We start from the raw sequence: 23,269 nt of genomic DNA on the forward strand, positions 1-23,269 counted from the left end.
ATTCAATCCTATGTATATTCTTCTAATTATATTATTGAGAGCATTATATGTATGTATATACACATAATATAACTGTTCATTGATTCTAGTTATACTTGCTGCATGGGGTAAAATTCTCACTGTCTGCTGTTGTCATTGGAATATATTGAAGAAAGCTCCGAGCATCATATTGTTTCATCCATAAATATTGCAGTCTGTATCCTTAAAATGTAAGAACGCTTTTATATAAGATAGAGCATTATCATATCTAAAATAGTTAAAATAATTCTTAGCATACATAAATATACAGTGTATAAATTTCCCTTATGGTCATATATATATATACATACATATGTATATATGTATATATACATACACATACATATATATATATATATATATATATATATATATAACATTTTGTTTGTTCAGCTCAGAACCCAAACACGTTTCCAGTATTGCATTTGTTTCTTGAAATGGCAACCCACTCCAGTATTCTTGCCCAGAAAATTCCATGAACAAAGGAGCCTGGTAGGCTACAGTTCATGGGGTCGCCAAGAGTCAGACACAACTGAATGATGAACACAAGATATTTCAAATGAAATATCCTCTCACTCTATTGCTATTTATTTGTGAAAGAATTTCCTATGTGCTGGATTTTGCTGATTGCATTTCTGTGGTGGTGTTTAACATGATCTGTTATCCCATTTTGACCAGACTCAGGATTGAATTTTTGCAAGGAAGCTATAAAAGTGGTGTTTATTTTCCATGGTAACGCACCAGGAATCATATGACATCTATTATGTCTCTTTTTGGAATATTTAGATTGTTCATTGGATTTACATACATATTATTAGTGTTATCTGTCCATTGTAAAGTTCTTGCTTAGCTTTTCAGTCAAAGATTTTCATAGCCATTATTGATCATAATAGTAGTTTATTTAAGAGAACATGTCTATTTTTGCTGTTTAAAAAGCACTGTTTCAGTTCAAACAGTATATTTGTTGTGGAGATGTGAGGACAATGACAGTTTCTAATATTTTGCTTCTCCTAGGGGTGAGAGAAAATTGAAGAATTTCATTAACACGTTTTTTTTTTTTTTTTTTTTTGCTGTATTATTTCAATTAGTCAATGCTATAAATGTAGCTATTTTCTAATAGCTGAAATCAACTTTCTCAAAAATACTATGACATGATTCTAGCTACTGTGAAGAAAATGGTTTGCTTTAATTGCAAAGAATGATTCCTAGTCTAGGGCTAAATAGAGATAATGATTCGTTGGGGCATTCGGCATGATTTCTTATCCAGTATATCATCCGATTCTCACAGTGACTGTATGTGATTAACAAGGAAAGAATGATTTTCTCTGTTTTACAAGTATGGAAACTGAGGCTCAGAGAGCTGAAATCAGTTTCCATTGTCATCCACCGATTCAGTAGGGAAATTGGGATCAGATCTCAGATTCTTGTCTCCAAATCCAGGGTCCTTTTGGTTGTGCAATAGTTATCTTCAGATTCAGGCTTCCTGGCTATTTGTTAAATTCAATAATAAGTACTGATAAGCCAATAAATCAGTATAAAACTGTCAGTATGCTCTATATGAAGAAATATAATTAAAGTTGTGCTTAAAATTAAAAGTTGCTTATAATTATTTTCATGGAACCATTAAAGGGTATCAGCTACCTACAAATTTTCATTTTTTTATTGCTATTTTTGTTATATTAGCACATTCTCAGAGTGTCTTGTAAATCTCAAATATTTGACAGATTCAGGGAATAATATTTTCTCTCCACAGGAGGACTTGATAACATGGTGCAAGGAAAGAAGATAAACCAGTAATTATAGCATAGATTAATAAGATGATGGGTTTTAGGCTTCAACAATTATCAATTTTGACTTGACCCTAAATTCTGTCTCTCTTATTACTGTCAGTATATCAAGTGACCAAGTGTAACTTGTTCAAAACACATAAGATACATTTTATAAATATATCTAGTCTCTTCTGTATAAATAATTCTATTTCTTTTTAAGGGTCAGGCATGGATAATCACACCTCTGAAATTTTCTTCATATTTTCCACCTGAAGAAATGATCTTCTGTAGTTGGTTTCCAAAGCTTGACTCTAAAGTGGCTGCTGTGTCTAAGGATGGCCTTAACATTGGCCCTAGTGACAGAAACCCAGTGTAGCCTACCTAAGGAGATCCAGATGTCAAAGTTGGCACAAATCTGGCTTTCCACAGGCCCAAGTTGTCTGTTTATTCCTGGCCCTAAAAGAATCTGGGCCATATTTCAAATCTAGTAGATTTTAGTATTTGTTACTAGAGTCCAATTTCTACAGCATCTCTGATGATATTTGATTCCCAAAGTCAAGGATAAAAGCACAATTCTTAAGGAGTTTCTCAGATGCTGAAGATTTATTTGAATGACTTGAGTGACATATTTTCTTAAAAAAAGCTAATTTATCCTCTTGGAGGAAACTCCTTTTTTTTTTTTTTTTTTTTTTGCTTAGAAACCAATAACAGATAAGAATAAACAATACCATGAAAAAAAATGTGACTAACCTAATGCCCACATTGATAAGATGAAGGTTTTGGCTTTAGCAATGCTCTTAAGCAGATTGGAAGACCATCTATAAGGTATGTTATTTTTCTTGGTGTCTTTATGTTGTGTTTTACATCAGCAGAAATTTTAATCAGATGGAAAACTCAAGACTTTCCAGTCTGTATATCATGGCAAGTCTTAGAGAAGTGTCTGTATCTCCAAAGTGTCTTATCTTTGCTAGCATAATATGTGATGTCCTTCAGGATACAGTTATTAGCCATTTTATTCCCACTTTCCTGATGAGGAAACCAAAGCTCAGAAGCTAAATACTTTGGAAATCTGAGTAGGAATTAAGAATTTGGTCTTCCTGACTCAAAAGCCAAAACTTTAATTTGTTTCTCAAGTTCAAGGGGCTAATGTTACACTCGGATACTTTTTAACTTTATGCATGAAAGAAAAATACCAAGATTATGCCAATTTTATGAATTTAAGATTTGAGATTAAAGGTAAAATTTGAAAAGGCATAATGAGTTTATTGGGAGATATTTTTAGCAATAAAGTACATTGTTGTGGCTAGCTTTTCCTAGATTTATAAGTGCTTCTGTAGAAGGGACATTAGGAACCATCCAGTGGTACAAACTCCCTACTAATGCAAGATTTCTTTTCATACCATCCTCGAGAGTACAGTTCTTCCTGAAGCATACCAGTGAGGGGAGAATGTGCTTGGAGAAGCAATTTGGTCTTCATTATCTTGAACTATTGTAAGGTCCTTTCCTCTCTCCAACTGAAATCTGCCTTCTGTTAAATACACTGCTTTGCCTTGGTCTGACTTGTTCTGTAATATACAAAACATACATTCTTTCATTTACACAGTGGCCCTTCTCACCTCTTGGTTATACACTTCCAGTATTATTCATTGTCCCTGAAACTCAAGGTTAAGTATGCTAACAAGGCCAACAATGTTAAAAAGAAACTGAGGTCAAGAAGGGGAATGACGCACTGAGGAATCACAGAACTAATGGCCAGTTCTTCAAAATGATGCAGGCAGCATTCCTGATCATCGAATAAGAATCTCCAGTATTTTTAAAACTACCCATATTGTTGACTTCATAGACCATTATCAACAAATAATATTTATTAAGAGCGCTTGGGAAAATGACACAGTGTTAACTGAAGGCATGGCCTATTTTCAATGGCTTGTTTCCATGTGGGAATCTCTTCTTGCCAAATGATTAGAGAGCTCTTAAATATTTGCATTAACATCATTATTTGTCTAAAAATTTAATAAGAAAGCTGAGCGCCTCTTAAAAAGAGATGATCTCATGTTGGAAAAAATATTTTTTTCCCATCAGATTGATACAGTTTACTTAACTGTGTATTTTTTCTTAAGCACTAGTCTGCAAAATGAAATTATCATAGGCTTAAAATACCCTCAAAATTGTCTATAATATAATCTTTAGTCATAAATCATTATGCAGGAGTAGCTGAACACATTTTTAGAAAATATTATTAGAAATTTTCAGTAATTTCCAAGTAGATACTGGAAAGGTCCAATCTACTTCTCAGAGCTACACAGTTTAACCACAGGCTGATTGTATTTTTAAGTTATAAAACATTATTGAGAAATCCTGTATCATCTAAAATGGTGAAGTTCTGAAAGCTTCACCATCTACCAAATCCTACTGATTTTAAAATAATATTTGAAAGGTTAATCATGAATAATAAATCTCCCAGTATAGCTAATGCTCATTACAGTGTCATTATAAAACTATATAAAATCATCAGATACAATAAGGAAAACATAGATATGAGTTTTACAATCTCTTCTCTCTCCAAATCTTTTACAATAGTTTCTAATAAATAGAAAAGTATATAAATGTTTACAAATTATACATTTATAATGCTGAAAATACAGTTGCTTTTTAATTTTTCAGGCCTTGGCCTGCCTGCATGCTCAGTTGTGTCCTATTCTTTGTGATCCCATAGACTGTAGCCCACTGGGCTCCTCTGTCCGTGGAATTTTCCAGGCAAGAATACTGGAGTGAGTAGTCATTCCCTTCTCCAGGGGCTCTTTCAGACCCAAGAATTGAACCTGAATCTCCTGAGACTCTTGCATTGGCAGGCAGATTCTTTACTATCGTACCACCTGAGAAGCCTCAGTCAACCCCAAAATGAGTCATCCAGAACAGGCATACTTCTGAGGACAAGGAGAAGTGAAGAGAATTGATTGTGGCAAAAGTGGTAGTAAATGAGTTCCTGCCTTTAAAAAGGGTTTAAAATATGATGGCAACTCAGACTGCATGCACACAAAAATCACTGAAGTCTGAGGCAGAACGCATAAAGCAATGTGAGTGAAGTCGCTCAGTTGTGTCCGACTCTTTGTGACCCCATGGACTGTAGCCTAACCAGGTTCCTCCGTCCATGGGATTTTCCAGGCAAGAATACTGGAGTGGGTTGCCATTTCCTTCTCCAGGAGATCTTCCAGACTCAGGGATTGAACCCAGATCTCCTGCATTGTAAGCAGATGCTTTACCGTCTGAGCCACCAGGGAAGATTATATAAAGCAGTGTACATTGTATAAAGCAATGTACATACATTCAAAAAATGCATTGTGATGAATAATAATAAATGCTTAGAATCAGGAAGTGTATTCTTTAAATAATTTGGGGGTGGGGCTACATTTTCAAAAATTAAATGGGTAGAAAGATTATATCTATGTGTTTGTATATGTATAGAGTTTCAGTGTTAAGGAGAAATATTCAAAGTAGTAGGACTATGGCACAAATGGAGACTAAGAATTAAGATGAATCAGAGGTAACTGAACAGCTAAAAAGAAACTTTATAAAGGCAGATAGTACCCTCTAACCCTCTAGTTATGTTGAACCATATGCAACTGTTGATATTAAACTATTTTGACCTACAGATACAGCTGTTTCCTATAGTTGATTGTAAGTTCTCTTATTTGAGCTATAAGGGCTGCCCTTATCTGGAAGGAAGACTGGTGGATATCCAGGCAAAACTACTAAAGAAGAGGAAAGTTTGATGACTGTAGGAATTCACATCTGAATTAAGGTCTTTAGGTTATTTTCACATATGCCACAGTTTTGTAACTATCACTTGGCCACAGTCTTCACTGAAGGAATAGTTCTTGTAGTTCTTTTTGGGCTTTATCCCATAGGCCTGGTAACATGGATAACTGGGCGAGTAGATTCCTAACCCTAAGTATCTGTGTTTTGTCCTTGAATGTAAATTCTGCCCAGAAATGTAAAATGGCCATCAACCAGCCCAGTTTTCTCTTTTTCTAAAATCTTAGCCAAATATAGGAAATAATCAACTGGTAGTGGGTGTATTTGTAAACATAATGGAGGCATATACAAGGCATATTTTCAGAGTGTTAAAGTAAGAATCAAGAGTACCTGTTTCTCAGGAATACTTGTACATTTTTGGAATAATTATACATGTTGGAATTATATTCTTGGAATTTGCCATCCCACTAAAGCTATGTTTGGACCCCGAAGATAGTCCTGTCTTCTTAAAGCCTGGCAACATGGTGGAACTTCTTGATATTACTTTGTGTATCATTAAAACAAGTTCCTAATGTATTTAAGTGACTAGAATGAGCTCTGTTCATCTCAACTGAAAGGGCACTCAGACATCAATATGAAGTCCAAACCAGGATTTTAAAGACTAGTGAAATGCTTTCATTTTAGAATTTAGAAAGGAGAGAAGCCAAGACACTGGTTATTTGACTGTATAATCAGCCCTGAGTAACTGAGTTTGATATACCTTCTAAAATAGGGCCAAATAATGTTAACTTTCATCCTTTGCCTCCTCTCTGCCAATCTAAAACCTCTAGAAAGATGTCCTGTCATCCTGCTTGTTAATTTAAAATTAGTCCACACAGCCCCAACTTCCCTTGAACTTGGGAGCAAAATCTCCAGTAATGAGGTCACAATTTTGAGTGACATTCTTTGCCCATTGCTTTAAATGGTCAGAATTATTGTGATTAGGATTCCAGTTTTCTTTGGTAGCAAGCGCAGGGTTTAAGCAATAGGTAATATGCACAATAGTGACAGTGTCCTATTTTAGAGGACACATTAATAACATGTTAATGATTTTTGCCTGTAAAAAAAGGTACTGCGGGAATATGCAGTGCATAATATCACAAACATGCATATGCAATATTTCTGGAGAATGAAAATGTTTTACTTATTTTATTTCATGGCTTTTAAAGACCAAAATCCCCTTGCATTTTTCCCATATGACACCTTAGTTTAATTTTCATGAGTTAGTCCAGTATGTACAATAACATCTGCTTTCCTTGATGTTCTAAGCCTCTGATACCTTCCGTAAAAATCTTAAGATTCTGAGCTTTAAAAATTATACTATTTTGTTGTTTGTGAGTTTTAAAAGCTTCAGAGGGATAAAAACCTATGATCACTCAGAAAATCTTGCAGAAACCAGGCTCTTCTCTCTATTTCTGCTGCTCAATGTCGCTTCCTCAGAGAGGCCTTCTCTGATTAACCTGTCTAAAGTGGCTTTCCTTAGCTACTCTCTTTTTCATCAGACTGTTTCTTCCTAAGACTTAGCAAACTTTGTTGTCCTTCTTCAGGCCCAGCTGCTGAGTGCATCCTTCTGATTTATGCTCTAATCTCTCTTCTCAGTGGGTGGTCCCGGGTAGCATGTCTGCTTTTCCTCAGTGCATGTAAGAGTCACAGCAACTTCCTGCAGAAAGCATCACTTCCTCACTTTCTCCAGAGGGATGATGGGCTTGGCAGGGTCCCTATACAAGTATTTGCTATGGCATGGTTTTGAGGAAGAAGTTAAAAATTCTTATGGGACATATTTTAACATATAGACCTACCTGAATAAGTCAGTGTCATATTTGTATTGCAAAAGGCAATTTGTATTCTTTAAATAGATATTCCCAAGTAGGAATTTATCTGGAGGAAATACTTAGACAAATGTATAAATATACATGAATATAAGATTCAGTGGGGGAGCGTGCTTAAAGGTTTTTATGTAATCATCAGCTACGTAAATTATGAAATATATAAAAAGATATACATTGATATGGTAAAACCTTTACAAAATCTTGTTGAGAGAAGTGGGTTGCCAAGGAGCATATATAGAAGGAATTTGTTTACTTGAATTATGTACTTCCTATATGTTGATAAGTATATTTTTGTACTGAATCATATACTGTTATAGTTATTCAGCAAAATTCTATTTGTGGTTACTTGTGTTCATATTGTGGAATTTGAAGGGATTTTTCCTTTCTTTTTTATACCTTTCTCTATTTATTGATTACAAAACTGGTGTACACTTTGGGGCAAACGGAAAAAGTGAAATGAAAAAGTTGTAGCGGAACAAATACTTTTATAAACTGTATAGCCAAACAGTGAAGTAGGTAAGTAAATAAGTAAAGGAAAAATGAAAGATTTCACCATCATACAATGATTATGATTATGCCAACATACACAAGTGTTAAAAACCTGAAAAACTGATAACAAAAGTGACAGTTGTGTGGAGTCAGTAGGATTAAGAGCATATACTATTTTAAAATATTCAGTCAGTCATGTCTGCTCAATTGTGCCCAACTCTTCGCAGCGCCATCGACTGTAGTTGCTTGGCTCCTCTGTCCATGGGAGTTCTCCAGGCAAGGATACTGGTTGCCGTTCCCTTCTCCAGGGGATCATCCTGACCCAGGGATCAAACCCATATCTCCTGCATTGGCAGGTGATTCTTTACCACCTGTACACTGGCTGTATTATTTTCTGTAATTGAAAATATTTAAAAAGATTGATATGCATGTAGATATTGCTTATTTAGCAGAATTTGGCAGTTTGCACAGGAGTTATAGGTTGTTACTTTGGATAAAAAAAGATTGGAATAGCAAATAGGCTATTATGTACATATTACATGTTTAAATGCATTATTACACACACATACGTGTGAATATACATGCATTATCATGAACTGAAATACAATAAAGTCTGTAGAGAAGTAAAGTTAGTCTTAAATTCTACTCTAGTATGTCTTCAGAGTCTTATCTTAAGGACTTCTTTATAATTGGTAGAGTGAAGAATTTCAGAATTTTATAATATAGACTTCAAAGTTTCAGTTCATGTTACATTGGCAGAAGCACTTCCTCTCTTGGTTCACGACTTGAACTGTTAGTAACTCATCTAGTCGTCTTGCAGGATCTAATGGGGGCATATATGCCACAGATAATTCTTGGTACTTTAGAAGAACTTTCATCTTGTACTCTCTTTTTCAGTGACTAAAAGAACCTTAAGAATGAACCTAGTAGAAAAGTTGCTGTGCTGAACAATTCTTTCAAAAAATACTATAGGTGACAATCATGTGTATTTTTTCTTCTGGTTTCAATGTACTAGTGATTCCAATTGTTTTGCTTGATGTATGTTCTATATCTGCTAGTTTACCAGTGTTATTTACATTTTACCAGTATTATTTACATATGTAATTACTTGTATGTAATCATAGCTATATAATATACCAATAATCTGAGGTTGACATCAATAGTTGATACTGTTTTAAAAATAGAATGTAAGCATATAAACCCATTTAGTTAAACATTTTTGGAATTGAACTCAGATCTCACTCAATTGCTTTATAAATTGGTGAGCATTTGTTTATATTTCTTATAAAATGAATAAATGAAACTAGAAAGTATAATACAGGACAACTAGCAAAGCACCCATAGTTTTATGTATCTTTTAATAACCCATTATGTTTTGAACATGAACTAGTTTTTTCTTCCTTCATTATTCCTGTTATCACTTAGTGTATATAGTATCATAGTTTTGGAACACACTGAATAAATAATACAGTTCATACAAGGCAATCATTTTTCTTACAAGCAGAACTAGCAAGAGAAAAAGTTGAAACAAATGTTTACTTAGCTCCTACTTTGTACTAAGCATAACACATGGCAATGAAGATTTCAAGATAATGAGACAGAATACTGTCCTCATGGCCTACTAGGGAACAACAAAAGCTCTCCTTTTCTGCAGACACGTGACATGGTGGGAAGCTTCCGAAACATGGGAAGCTGTTGATATGTGTGGGTGGCAGGATATAATTTAATGTAGAAAATGCTGTAAATTAAGGTTTGTGTAATGTATTGTCTGAATACAAAAGAGGAAGCAATTAATTTCATCTGGATAACTGTGAGAAAACTGGTCCTCAAAGAAAGCTGAAAGAAGAGAAGACATTGGAGCAGGACCTTGAACAACGAGTTTGATCTTTCCTAGAAGGCACACAACAGGATGGGAAGAGAAGAACTGACTCTGCCATGTCATGGAATATTCCATGTGATGGAATAAAACTGCCAGCATTCTTGCTGATACTAATGCAGTGTGTTCTTAAATTATTAAATGACTTCAATGCTTTCATTAGCATATCATTTTACATCTCTCCTCTTTTTCTAAATTCTACACTAGCAGAATCCAGTGGGGTTCTTTACTTATCATGAATTTGGTGCATTGATAGCAGAGGTGGCTGGCCACAGATGAAACACTTTGAAGAATGATATATTCTGGTGATGACTGCTGAGGTGAATGGCACCTCTGCATACTGGTTCTTGCCTTTTTCCTGCTGGCACAGTCAGTGACTAGAGTCTGAAATGAAGAGAAAGGATTGTAATCACTCAACACAGAGGTATAAAAAACTCCCTAAGAAAATGATTTTCTCAGTTGATTTTTCAGCTTTCTTCTGATCTCAGTGGCATCGTCAGTTCAGTTCAGTTCAGTCACTCAGTCGTGTTCGACTCTTTGTGACCCCATGAACTGCAGCACGCCAGGCCTCCCTGTCCATCACCAACTCCCGGAATTTACCCAAACTCACGTCCATTGAGTTGATGATACCATATAAACATCGCATCCTCTGTCGTCCCCTTCTCCTTCTGCCTTCAATCTTTCCCAACATCAGGGTCTTTTCAAATGAGTCAGCTCTTCACATCAGGTGGCCGAAATATTGGAGTTTCAGTTTCAACATCAGTCCTTCCAATGAACACCCAGGACTGATCTCCTTTAGGATGGACTGGTTGGATCTCCTTGCAGTCCAAGGGAGTCTCAAGAGTCTTCTCCAACACCACAATTCAAAAGCATCCATTCTTCTGTGCTCAGTTCTTTATAGTCCAGTTCTTATATCCATACATGACTACTGGAAAAACCATAGCCTTGACTAGATGGACCTTTGTTGGCAAAGTAATGTCTCTGCTTTTTAATATGCTGTCTAGGTTGGTCATAACTTTCCTTCCAAGGAGTAAGCGTCTTTTAATTTCATGGCTGCAGTCACCATCTGCAGTGATTTTGGAGCCCAGAAAAATAAAGTCCGTCACTGTTTCCACTGTTTCCCCATCTATTTGCCATGAAGTGATGGGGCCGGATGCCATGATCTTAGTTTTCTGAATGTTGAACTTTAAGCCAACTTTTTCACTGTCCTCTTTCACTTTCATCAAGAGGCTCTTTAGTTCTTCTTCACTTTCTACCATAAGGGTGGTGTCATCTGCATATCTGAGGTTATTGATATTTCTCCTGGCAATCCTGAATCCAGCTTGTGCTTCATCCAGCCCAGCATTTCTCATGATGTACTCTGCATATAAGTTGAATAAGCAGGGGACAATATACAGCTTTGACATACTCCTTTTCCTATTTGGAACCGTACTATGCTATAATAAATCATAGTATGATTTGGTTTCTTCTAAAATCTGGGAAGTGTGCAAGTGCTAATAGATTATATATATTTTGAGTCATGGTCCTAAATCATAAGGTAATGCAAAATGTTAAATGGACCTTGAGAACACTGCATTGGGGTAAAAAGACAAGTAGAATAAAGTTGATATTGATGTCAGAATTAAGCTTATGTTACAAACTCATGAGGTACAGAAAGGAGCAATTTTATTTAGTAAGGAAATTGTGTGTGTGTGTGTGTGTATAGAGTAAATATAGTTTTACCTTTAGGTTATTCAGCTATAATTGGCTCAGGGGTATTTCATAGTCTTAATTTACAACTGGCAAGACAAAAGAAATATCTGCTTTGGATACTTGTATTTGATCATTGCCAGGAGGGAGATACAGAAATGTCAGTTTAGTCTGTCTGAAACAACAATAGCAGCTGCAGCAGCAACGGGTCCAGGAAAATAGCTAGAAATGTGACACTGTAGTTGATAGAAACTCATGTTCATTTTATATATGAAAAGTTCTTTTTGTTATTCAGTCACTCAGTAGTGTCCGACTCTTTGCGACCCCATGGACTGCAGCATGCCAGGCTTCCTGTCCCTCACCATCTTCCAGAATTTGCTCAGATTCATGTCCATTGAGCCGATAATGCCATCCAACCATCTCATCCTCTGTTGCCCCCCTTCTCCTGCCCTCAATATTTCCCAGCATCAGGCTCTTTTGCAATGAGTTGGCTCTTCACATAAGTGGACAAAGTATTGGAGCTTCAGCTTCAGCATCATTCCTTCTGATTCAGTCCCATTGAATATTCAGGGTTGATTTATTTTAGCATTGACTGCTTTGATCTCCTTGCAGTCCAAGGGACTCTCAAGCATCTTCTCCGATACCCCAGTTCTAAAGTGTTAAATCTTTGGCTCTCAGCCTTCTTTATGGTCCAACTCTCACATCTGTATGTGACTACTGGAGAAAGCATAGGTGTGACTATATGAACCTTTGTCAGCAAAGTGATGTCTGCTTTTCAGTAGGCTATTTAGTTTTGTCATAGCTTTTCTTCTAAGGAGCAAGCATCTTATAATTTCATGGCTGCAGTCACAATCTGCAGTGATTTTGAAGCCCAAGAAAATAAAGTCTGTCACTGTTTCATTATTTTCTCATCTATTTGCTATGAAGTGATGGGACCAGATGCCATGATCTTAGTTTTCTGAATGTTGAGTTTTAAGCCAGTTTTTTCACTCTCATTCACCTTCATCAAGAGACGCTTTAGTTCCTCTTCACTTTCTGCCATAAGGGTGGTGTCATCTGCATATCTGAAGTTTCTGATATTCCTCCCATCAATCTTGATTCGAGCTTGAGGTTCATTCAGTCCAGCATTTTGCATGATGTACTCTGCATATAAGTTAAATAAGTAGGGTGACAATATACAGCCTTGATGTACTCCTTTTCCAATTTTGAGCTAGTCCATTGTTCTATGTCTGGTTCTAACTGTTGATTCTTGACCTGCATACAGATTTCTCAGGAGGCAGATAAAGTGGTCTGTTATTCCCATCTCTTCAAGAATGGTCCACAGTTTGTTGTGATCCATATATGGTCAGAGGCTTCCACACGTCAAAAGTACTATGACCTTATTTCTACAGAAAACTATACAACATTGATGCTGTCCTTGGAGTTTTTGGGAGAGCATAAAGGCTTGTTAAAACTTCATTCATTAAATAAAATTTGAGCATTAGCTCTGAAATTGTTAAGGGAGGCTAGAGTTGATTTTAGGTAGTGAAGGATTCCTGTAGCTATTCAGGATTCTGTAAAAGGCTGCCATTCTTTGGAGGAGCTGTGAAATCACAGGGAGCTGTTGGTTTGTGTGGCTAGCAGGAGCAAGTGCTAAAGGCTGAGAGTGCCACTGAAACACGTAGGATCCGGGAGACCTTGTTGTTCAGCAATACTCACCTAACCATTCACCCTGGGGGTTTTCTTATATAATTTTCACAGATGGAGGGGAAACAGTAACATCCCGCCGGGAAAACAGACTAAGCTTTGGGCTTAGGAACCATGGATGAAGATTGAAAGCAAGACTGGAGTGTAGAGAGAGAAAATTGGCCTTCTGATTCTGGGCTGGAAATATACAGCTTGTGAAAACAGTTAGAGCTGAAATTATTTAACTTCTAAGCATTCTTTTGTTTTATTTTTTTCAAGTGTGTATAGGTACATGGCAACTGTCTATTTACCACAATTAGAACCAAGAAACAAATCTATTGCCATAGATTTTAAGAGACTAAGCTAATGTTATTCTAAGCTAATGTTATTATTAAACTTTCTCTTTAAGTTTATTTTTTGTTTATTTTAGGCCCATGTCTATGAAGAGACATAAAACAAATTTCTTTGAAATTATCTGATCTTCATCAAGTTGGCCTCAAATTTGCCAGTTTTCTTTCTGTGTACCGTGTAGAAGGGCAAACCACATTGTCTTCAAAACAGAGTGAAGATAGTTTGGTTTAGAATAATTTCTGTTTAAGGAAGGGTTAAGAAAGAGCATGTGTTCACAAGTGACAACAAGACCTTAGCTGCTACTAAATTCTTACAAAAATCTTATGAAATTGATTATTCTTTACGTGATCATGCTCCCAAATGATGATCAACAGAACTACTCTCTAAATACAACTGTTCTCAGAATGTTAATCTTGAAGGAGGAGAAAAGTAAGAGTGCAAATAGCTGCTTGTCTATAAAGTGGACTCAGGACGATTTGGAAAAGATAATTTTGTTTGTTTATTTTACAAAAACTTTCCTGTGGCCTAGTTCTATGTGGAAATGGGACTATCTGATTAGATTAAGGTCGTGTTTAGACTTATGAATTGTTATGAGAGGATGGAAACTTTATTTTCAGCTTATTTCATTATTAAAGCTTATGTATCTGCTCTTGATCAGTAACACAAAATTTCAAGATTTCATCTCAGATTTGCTACAGTGAGTGCTGTGCAAAGAATATGTGGTCTGAACTCATCAAAATCAGTGTTTCCCAACCTTTTTACACCTATGCTCCTGCTTCATAAACATAAAAGTCTCATACTTTCCTAGAATCTTAAAGGCTTATCTATTGAATATAATTATTTTCTGTATATTTCTGCCAGTCAATAAGTTGTGCTTTACTTTGGTGATATTGCATTCTAATAATAATATTATTTAATACTGTGAATGTTAAATAATAATTTTGAATATGCCTCATAATTCATGCTTCCCTCCTGAGATACTTGTACCTTGTAGGGGGCAAGCAGATGATGAAGCAGACAAGTGATGTAGTCTGTCACCAGTTGAGAACTATCCACTGAGATATCCTAAATACTCTCAATGTTAACTTTGTATCTAGCAGACCATCAGAGAGCTGCCCAACTGGCTTGCATTCCTTTCCTACTTCTTCCATAACCTGAAATCCAATTAAAGAATTCTATTTTGGATTTTTGCATCGACTTGTATTGAGAGACTCGATGAACAAAAACTACACAAAACTTGGTATTATATTTATTATAGGATATCATTAAGGATAGAATCCACTACATTTTACACATCCTTTTCCTAAGAATAAGCTTTATTTGTTTCATCTGAACATCTTGTAATGTGGTTTATTGTTTTCTTTGGCCACTGGGACTCTGATTCCAAACATAAACTCCTTTTAATTGTATGAGACTTTATGATGTACACTTTATGCAAGTTAACGTCTAGGTGGTTAACACTATCAACTTTGGAGTCAGCCAACCAGGGACTGGAATCCCAGCTTTTGATAATCATTAGCACTGTGAACTTAAGACAAGTAACTCAAATTCTCTAAGGCTTCATTTCATTATCTAAAAATAAGAAACTTAAAATACCTTCCTCACAGAATTCATATGAAGATTCAATAATATAATTTATAGTATTTAACAGTTTGTGGCATATGTAACACTTGTCATTAAATTAATTATGATTTGAATGGTTTCCCTTTAGCCCCGAATCCTTTATCTTTGTGTGTTTGTGTGTTTACTTGTTTGTTTTGTGCCTTGTTTCATTTTCTGTCTTGGTGTTATAGTGTTTCTTTGTGCTAAGTCACTTCAGTTGTGTCTGACTTGTTGTGACCCTATGGACCATAGCCTGACAGGCTCCTCTGTCCATGGGATTCTCCAGGCAAGAATACTGGAGTGAAGAGCCATTTCCTTCTCCAGGGGAACTTCCCTACCCAGGGATAGAACCGGGGTCTCCTGTATTGGCCGACAGATTCTTTATTGTCTCAGCCACGAGGGAAGCCCCTTTGAGGGGATCGGTCACATGCAATTTTGAAAAGTACGTAATATTTTAAAAATTAATTAGTATCCTTAATTTGTTCTCTTTAATATCTCCTTTCAGTTTTTTATTTTTTGCTACTTTGTCCTGCCAACCCTCAACAGTTTCTCTCCCCTGCCTTTAAGAATCCATGTCCTCCTTTTATCTCTTTGCCAAAGTGTCTGAAGCTATTTAAAGTATTGGGTAGGATGTCAGATGGTGTAAGTTTGGGTTGAGAGTACCATCCATCCCTAAGGGAGCTAACTTTTGAAAACTGGCAAAGAACTGCCTCATATCCATCCCATGTGCCATCTGTGATGGCCTGATGACCCATGAGTATTTAGGACCACTTCTGAAGAACAGAGTTTACATTCTCCAGCTACACAATGTTCTCCTAGTATCAAAGCTGATCCATAGGTAAGGCTCAGAACTGAAATAGAGTTTCAGCATATCTTAACTAGAATAGTTAAGTGCTTCAAGCTTTGTGCTTGGGCAAAGTCAAATGTATATACATTTTTAATTTTATAATAATAATATCAAGATCTTGTGAGTAAAGTTGCAGTGAATCACTAACCATGAGGGCATAAATTTAGAGAGATTTTCTTTTTATATGCTTCTATCAAGAGGTAAATGAAGTTGTATATAGAGCCATTATTCAGTTTAAACATACATTTTCTGGATATAGCTGAAATAGGAATAAACAAAATAGAATAAAAGAGCCACCACATACGGTCAGTCACAGACAATAGAAAAACAGTAAAAAAAAATTAGTGATGTGACTGTCTTTGACAGAAATGATGCAGTTCTTAACATATTATATTAAACCTGGTCCAAACAAGATTTCATTCCTGTCACTTCACAAAACTGCCCTTATCTCAGTTACCTATGATCTCCATGTTACTAAATGCCATGATCAATTCTTGATTTTCATCTTGATTATCAACATTGTGTTATACAATGCTTCTATTTTCGTGTACTTATCTTATTCAAATTCAAAAACATTTTTTTCCTACCTCATAGACTGTTTTTCCTACCTCACAGACTATTTTTCCTGCTCACTGATCACTCTTTTCTTATTCCTCCTCTTCTACTCAAATCTTAACATTGGAGGATCCTAAAGCTCTGTCCTTCTCTTTCCTCTTCATTTATATTTACTTTCCAGTGATTTCATCCAGAGTTATTATTTTGTATATTATCTATATGCTAATAAATCTCCCATTTTTTTGAGGACTCCCTAATTTGTATCTCCTTGCAGTCCAAGGGACTCTCTAGAGTCTTCTCTAACACCACAGTTCAAAAGCATCAATTCTTCGGCGCTCAGCTTTCTTCACAGTCCAACTCTCACATCCATACATGACCACAGGAAAAACCATAGCCTTGACTAGACGGACCTTTGTTGGCAAAGTAATGTCTCTGCTTTTGAATATACTATCTAGGTTGGTCATAACTTTCCTTCCAAGGAGTAAGCGTCTTTTAATTTCATGGCTGCAGTCACCATCTGCAGTGATTTTGGAGCTCCCCAAAAATAAAGTCTGACAGTGTTTCCACTGTTTCCCCATCTATTTCCCATGAAGTAATGGGGCCACATGCTATGATCTTAGTTTTCTGAATGTTGAGCTTTAAGCCAACTTTTTCACTGTCCTCTTTCACTTTCATCAAGAGGCTTTTTAGTTCCTCTTCACTTTCTGCCATAAGGGTGGTGTCATCTGCATATCTGAGGTTATTGATATTTCTCCCAGTAATCTGGATTCCAGCTTGTGCTTCTTCCAGTGTTTCTCATGATATACTCTGCATATAAGTTAAATAAGCAGGGTGACAATATACAGCCTTGACATCCTCCTTTTCCTATTTGGAACCAGTCTGTTGTTCCATGTCCAGTTCTAACTGTTACTTCCTGAGCTGCATATAGGTTTCTCAAGAGGCAGGTCAGGCGGTCTGGTATTCCCTTGGACTGCAAGGAGATCCAACCAGTCCATTCTGAAGGAGATCAGCCCTGGGATTTCTTTGGAAGGAATGATGCTACAGCTGAAACTCCAGTACTTTGACCACCTCATGCGAAGAGTTGACTCATTGGAAAAGACCCTGATGCTGGGAGGGATTGGGGGCAGGAGGAGAAGGGGACAACAGAGGATGAGATGGCTGGATGGTATCACCGACTTCATGGATGTGACTTTGAGTAAACTCCTGGAGATGGTGATGGACAGAGAGGCCTGGCGTGCTGCAATTCATGGGGTCACAAAGAGTTGGACACGACTGAGTGACTGAACTGAACTGAACTAATTTGTATCTCTGATCTTGACCTCTGCTCTGGACTCTGGACTCATACATCTAACCACCTATTCAACATCTCTCTGTCCATGTCTAATTCTTAAGTCTATTCTTAAAATGGAATTCCTGATCTCTCTTTCTCAACCCTACTTCTTCTGCCTTTGCAAGCTCAGTTGACCTCAAATCTGCCCTCTAGTTACTCAGGCCAAAAAACTTGGAATCATCTATTACTCTTCCCTTTCCTTACTTCCACATACAGTTTGTTAGGAAATCCTATTGATTTCTTCTTCAAAATATTCTTATAATATGATCACTTCTCATTTTGATAACATCTTGGTCAAGTCACCAGTTTCTCCTATCTGTACGACCATAATGATTTCTTTAATAAGCCTCTCTGCTGCTATTCTGGCAGTCAGTATTTTTTTTTTTTTTAATCAAGCCTACAGCTAAACTGATACCATAAAAACATGTCAGGCCAAGTCATTTCTCTGCCCAAAACCTGTGTCTGGGGCTCACATGCCACCCCAAGTAAATCTAAGTCATTGCAGTGGCTCACAAGGACCCATGCTCTGGCTGTCTTCTGCCTCCCCACCCTCATGTACCACTTCTGTCTCCCTTGCTCATCCTACTTGGACCATTCTGGTATGTGTGTTGTTCCCTAAACAGGACAGGGCATGTTTTTAACCTTAGGGCCTTTAGCCTGTAATTCTCTTTGCATGAGTATTTATGAGACTTTCATACATCCTTCTCACTTTGCTCAAATATCTGATTATAAGTGAAGAATAACTCTGACTACTCTATTTAATACTGCTGCTGCTAAGTCACTTCAGTTGTGTCCAACTCGGTGTGACCCCATAGACGGCAGCCCACCAGGCTCCCCTGTCCCTGGGATTCTCCAGGCAAGAACACTGGAGTGGGTTGCCATTGCCTTCTCCAATGCATGCAAGTGAAAAGTGAAAGGGAAGTCACTCAGTCGCGTGCGACTCTTCGAGACCCCATCAACTGCAGCCCACCAGGCTCCTCCGTCCATGGGATTTTCCGGGCAAGAGTACTGGAGTGGGGAGCCATTGCCTTCTCCGCTATTTAATACTACTTAAGTAGTATTCTTAAGTACTCCGATTCCCTGTTATACTGCTTGACTTTCTCTTTGTTTACCACTTATCACCATCTAACATACTACATAAGTAATTTACAGTTCACATTATTATTTATTGTTTTTCTCACCCAAATAGATGTAAGCTCTCTGGGAACTAGAGTTGGGCATTTAGTGTTTCTTTTACTTATTAGTTGATTGATTGCAATTTTATGGTTTACTAACATAAACACCTTTGTCCATAAATCTTCATCTAGTTAAAAGGATTATTTTCCTAAAATAGATTCCCAGTGATAGGGTTACTGAGAATAGGACTCCTTGATAAATATCATCCAGGTGTATTGTACCAATTTACATTCTCACCAACAATGTAAAAATGCTTATTAAATATTCATCATTATTGAGCATTCCATTTTTGACAGTTTGTTTGTCAAAAATATTATATGTTGGTTATTTTACTGCAATTCTTATGACATTAAAAATGTCTCATTTGTTACTTTCATAAGTTGCCTTTGTTATAATACTTTTATAAGTTGCCTGTGCTCTTTTCACCTTTATAAATCACCTATAATAATTCTTTGTCCAATTACCTATTAGCGTTTTGTGTTATCTCTGTCTTGTCAGTTTATCTATTTTTAGCTTAATATATCTTAAAATTGGTATTTACTTTATATGGTAATTGTCCATAGCTATAATACATAAGTATAATCTTGTGTATATATTGTCATCTAAAAAATTGGTTTTAAGCAATATAAACTTTGAGCAGCTTTATTTAGAGGTGTTACAGACAGAAAAAGATCTCCATGGAAACTTTCAAACATTTGTAAAAGTTTTTGCCATCTCACAGTACATGAAGCTCAATGCATATCACCAAATGAAATCTTACAGAAATGGTCTGAAGTATTTGTAGGAAAGGTTACTCTTGAGCAATGTCTAATGTCCCTACAAAAATGTGGCAAGAGTGCAAAGTAGAGGGAGCAGAGAAATAAACAGAGCTTTGGTGCATAGATGAGCACGACTTAGAAATGCACTTCCATTGATAAACTGTCAGCATCAATTGTACTTTTAAATTTTCCTCTTAGAATTTATTCTCTGGTACAAATTTCTAGCCAAGGAGAATGACACTGATTGTAGATAATTGAGAATGAACTTTTGGGGTGATTTTAAAGGTGACTTTAAATCTCTTCATATTTTGCTTGTTGGTATTTTAAAGATCTAATGATAATGATCTTACATTTGCAGCTAGGGCACGCTAAAAAAAAATGTCTCCCATTACTGCAGAGACCCTGTCAGAGACATTTCATTCTATTGGATATTTTTGTGTTGTATCTTTAGTTAAGGATGTCATATGACTAATTTTGCTTTATTACATTATATGTTCTAAAACCTTTACCCCAAAAGTGAATTTATACTGATACTGTGCAGAAGGATCATATTTTCACCACAGAGACTCTGCCATTCCCAGGGTTAAATGTGGACTTGATTTAGCTATATGCCAGCATCATCACACAACAGTGTGAGGTGAGAATGAAGGATCACTTTGGACCCAGAGAGAATTTAAGTAGGCAGGATGTAATTACCCAAGCTGGACTTAAGCCAGAATGACGGGGTTAACATCTTCACTAACATCCATCCTAATTGAAGAAAATTGAAACTAACAACAGCTACTTTCCCAAAATGTGAGTCACACACCTTTTCCTAGTGTCTTTCATTTTCTCTTTATTGATAGAGTCTCCCAGGCAAGGACTGGATTTTATCTAAGTCAGTTGTCTGTTACCAGCAAAATTGTTGTTGTTCTTTAAGGATATGACAGTACAATCTAGTCACTACTCAAAAAATTTATGAAATGTGAGAACTATAATTTCTCTTTTGGTTTCTAGGCTAAAAACAAAATAAAACACTATACATGGCATGAAGCCCAGGTTTGTAGAGTTTGAGATTATTTTATTTTGTTCCAATGTTAAATAAAATAATACTTGGCTAAATCTATGGAAACATTAAAATAAATATAAGACTCTGAATAATCTTAGCTTTAAAAAGTGTTTCACACATTCTATAAAAGATAGTAGTATATCTTTAAATGTAATATGTTTGAGTCATTCGCTTCCATTTCTGTCCTCCTACAGTAAAATATGAACTCTTGAGTTTACGGACTATTTTTCCTTCATCTGAACAGTACCATCCCATAGCACATACTCCTGGCACAAAATAGATGCTCAATATGAATATTGACTACTACTGATTTACCTTATTTACTTGCATCATAACTAATTAGCCAGCTTACATGAAAGTCATAATGTACAATCTCTCTTCTTTTAGAAATTTAGGTGTTCTTAGATTCATTTATCCCTATTTCCTCCATTTGTTAAAGTGGTCCCAACTCCTGTTTCTCTTAATATTCAAGTATTTTCTTATTTTTTAGTGGGAGAAATCACTCTCTTATTATTAAATGCATTTAATTAACAATGGGAGTTTTAAATTCTTATTCCCTTGGAAATTGCTTTTAATTTTAATCCCAGTTGAAAGTGCCGAATGCAAGAAAGACTTTGTTAACACAGGGGTATGTTAATTTGTAGCCCAAACTCACTTTCCACTATTTGTCATTCTTCAAATGGCTCCTTAGCCGAATATCCTAGAGCTATGCTATAACAGGGGCTGGGAGTAGAAAGAGGGCACCTGAAGAACTTTTGAAGGTGAACATCAAGGCAACAGATATCAGCGCCTGTGCTTTTTTTTTTTTTTTTTGTATGAATATTACCTTTCCCAGGATGCTTGGTAGTTTTGAAACTCTGTTATAATATGGTCTGTAGCACATAGTAGAAAGAGACAGAGATGTAAGTGTGATATTGTATACAAGCTCAGAGATAAAAGGAACATCTGCAAATTGAAGTGTTAAGGTTACATGGATAACTTATTTATTTAAGGTTTTAAAATAGGTTGTTATACTGTGATAAAGGTTGAACAATTTGGCTTGAATAAGGGAATTTTTGAACTTTAAGCTCTTGTGTTTTTTTCTAATTTTTCAAAGTTCAAAAAGTTTGGTAATTTTTTTGATGTTGCATATTTCATGAAGCTATGCATGCATGGCCTGGATTAGGATAGGCATCAGTCAGAAATTTGGCAGTACTGTAAAAAATGCTGTTTCTGCAAAATTTCCAATCCAATTTAAACATATATGTTCTTGATATCTTATAAGAAATATTTAGTATCATGGGATTTACAGCCCAATTTTCTGACTGAACAGGTTCAGATAATTTTTAAAAAGCTTAGGATAAGCAACTTTCAAGTTGTGCCAAAATCTCTCACTAAATTTAGGTGTCCTTCCAAACCACAGCAAACTACTTTAGTAAATACTCCTTAATCCTTGATTAACCAGTATTTGACTATGTCTATGTAGACAGTTAATGACACCCTGTAGGCCTCTGAACTATCTTCCCCTACTGGTCAATAGAATGGGCTCAAGGAATTACTAGTTTTCTTTTGTTTCTTACTAAGTGTAAGTATCATCAGGGGCTAAGTTTGCTATACAAACCACACAGTGCCTTCCAAAGTCAAATGTAAATGGCATTCATAATATTGGCAAATAATTCACCTCTTACACCCTAGAGAGGAAGGCAAATGGCCTGTGTGTGTCTTGTCAGGCACTCCTACCCAAGTTTAAATATTAGGTACCTGAAACAAAGGTAATAAGTCCTACTGAAGTTGTTTTCATAGCAAAACCAGTGGTGTTGAGGATTTGTGGTTTGATCCCTTGAGCGTTCTTCGGTATCCTTAGGTGACGTCTTAAACAGATGGAAAGGATTTTGGCTATTCTTTAGTCTCTTGGAGTCTTGCCAGGCCTGTGTTCCAGCCTTTCTGATTCTCATTTATGCTAATTCACACCCTTCTAATAAATTCCTTTTCAGTTTAAGTTAACATGAGAAAATTTCTGCTGTTTGCAACTAAGAAGCCTGGCCAAAATGTAAAGAAAGATGATGCCATGGTGATATGACTTCGGCATTATAAAACTATAAATATCAATCTAAATCATCTACAATTACCCAATAAATATGAAGACATCTAGGTGAAATTAATATAGATGAAAACTCAGTAGCACATATTTTGCCTATTTCTATCTTTATGAAAATAACAGCAGATTTAAGAAATTTATTTTAGAAGCCAGTTTTGACATCTGGTTTGGTCCTAGCTTGAGGGAGTGTGGAAGTTGTCCCTCTGCCCTACCAACAATGAAAAAGCTGAACAAATTAAAAAATCAACAACTCTTTCTAGATTTGTCAGAAAAATGAGGTCACAAGGAAAACCACTACCCCTAAAAACAAATGAACACAGAGAGTCACAGCATATCCCTTGGCAGAAACCTCTCTGGGAAGCAGCGTCAGGGTAGGAGAACTTGAAGAACCCATT

This window comes from Bos javanicus, chromosome 2 (genome assembly GCF_032452875.1).
Source record: "Bos javanicus breed banteng chromosome 2, ARS-OSU_banteng_1.0, whole genome shotgun sequence".
Taxonomy (NCBI): Eukaryota; Metazoa; Chordata; class Mammalia; order Artiodactyla; family Bovidae; genus Bos; species Bos javanicus.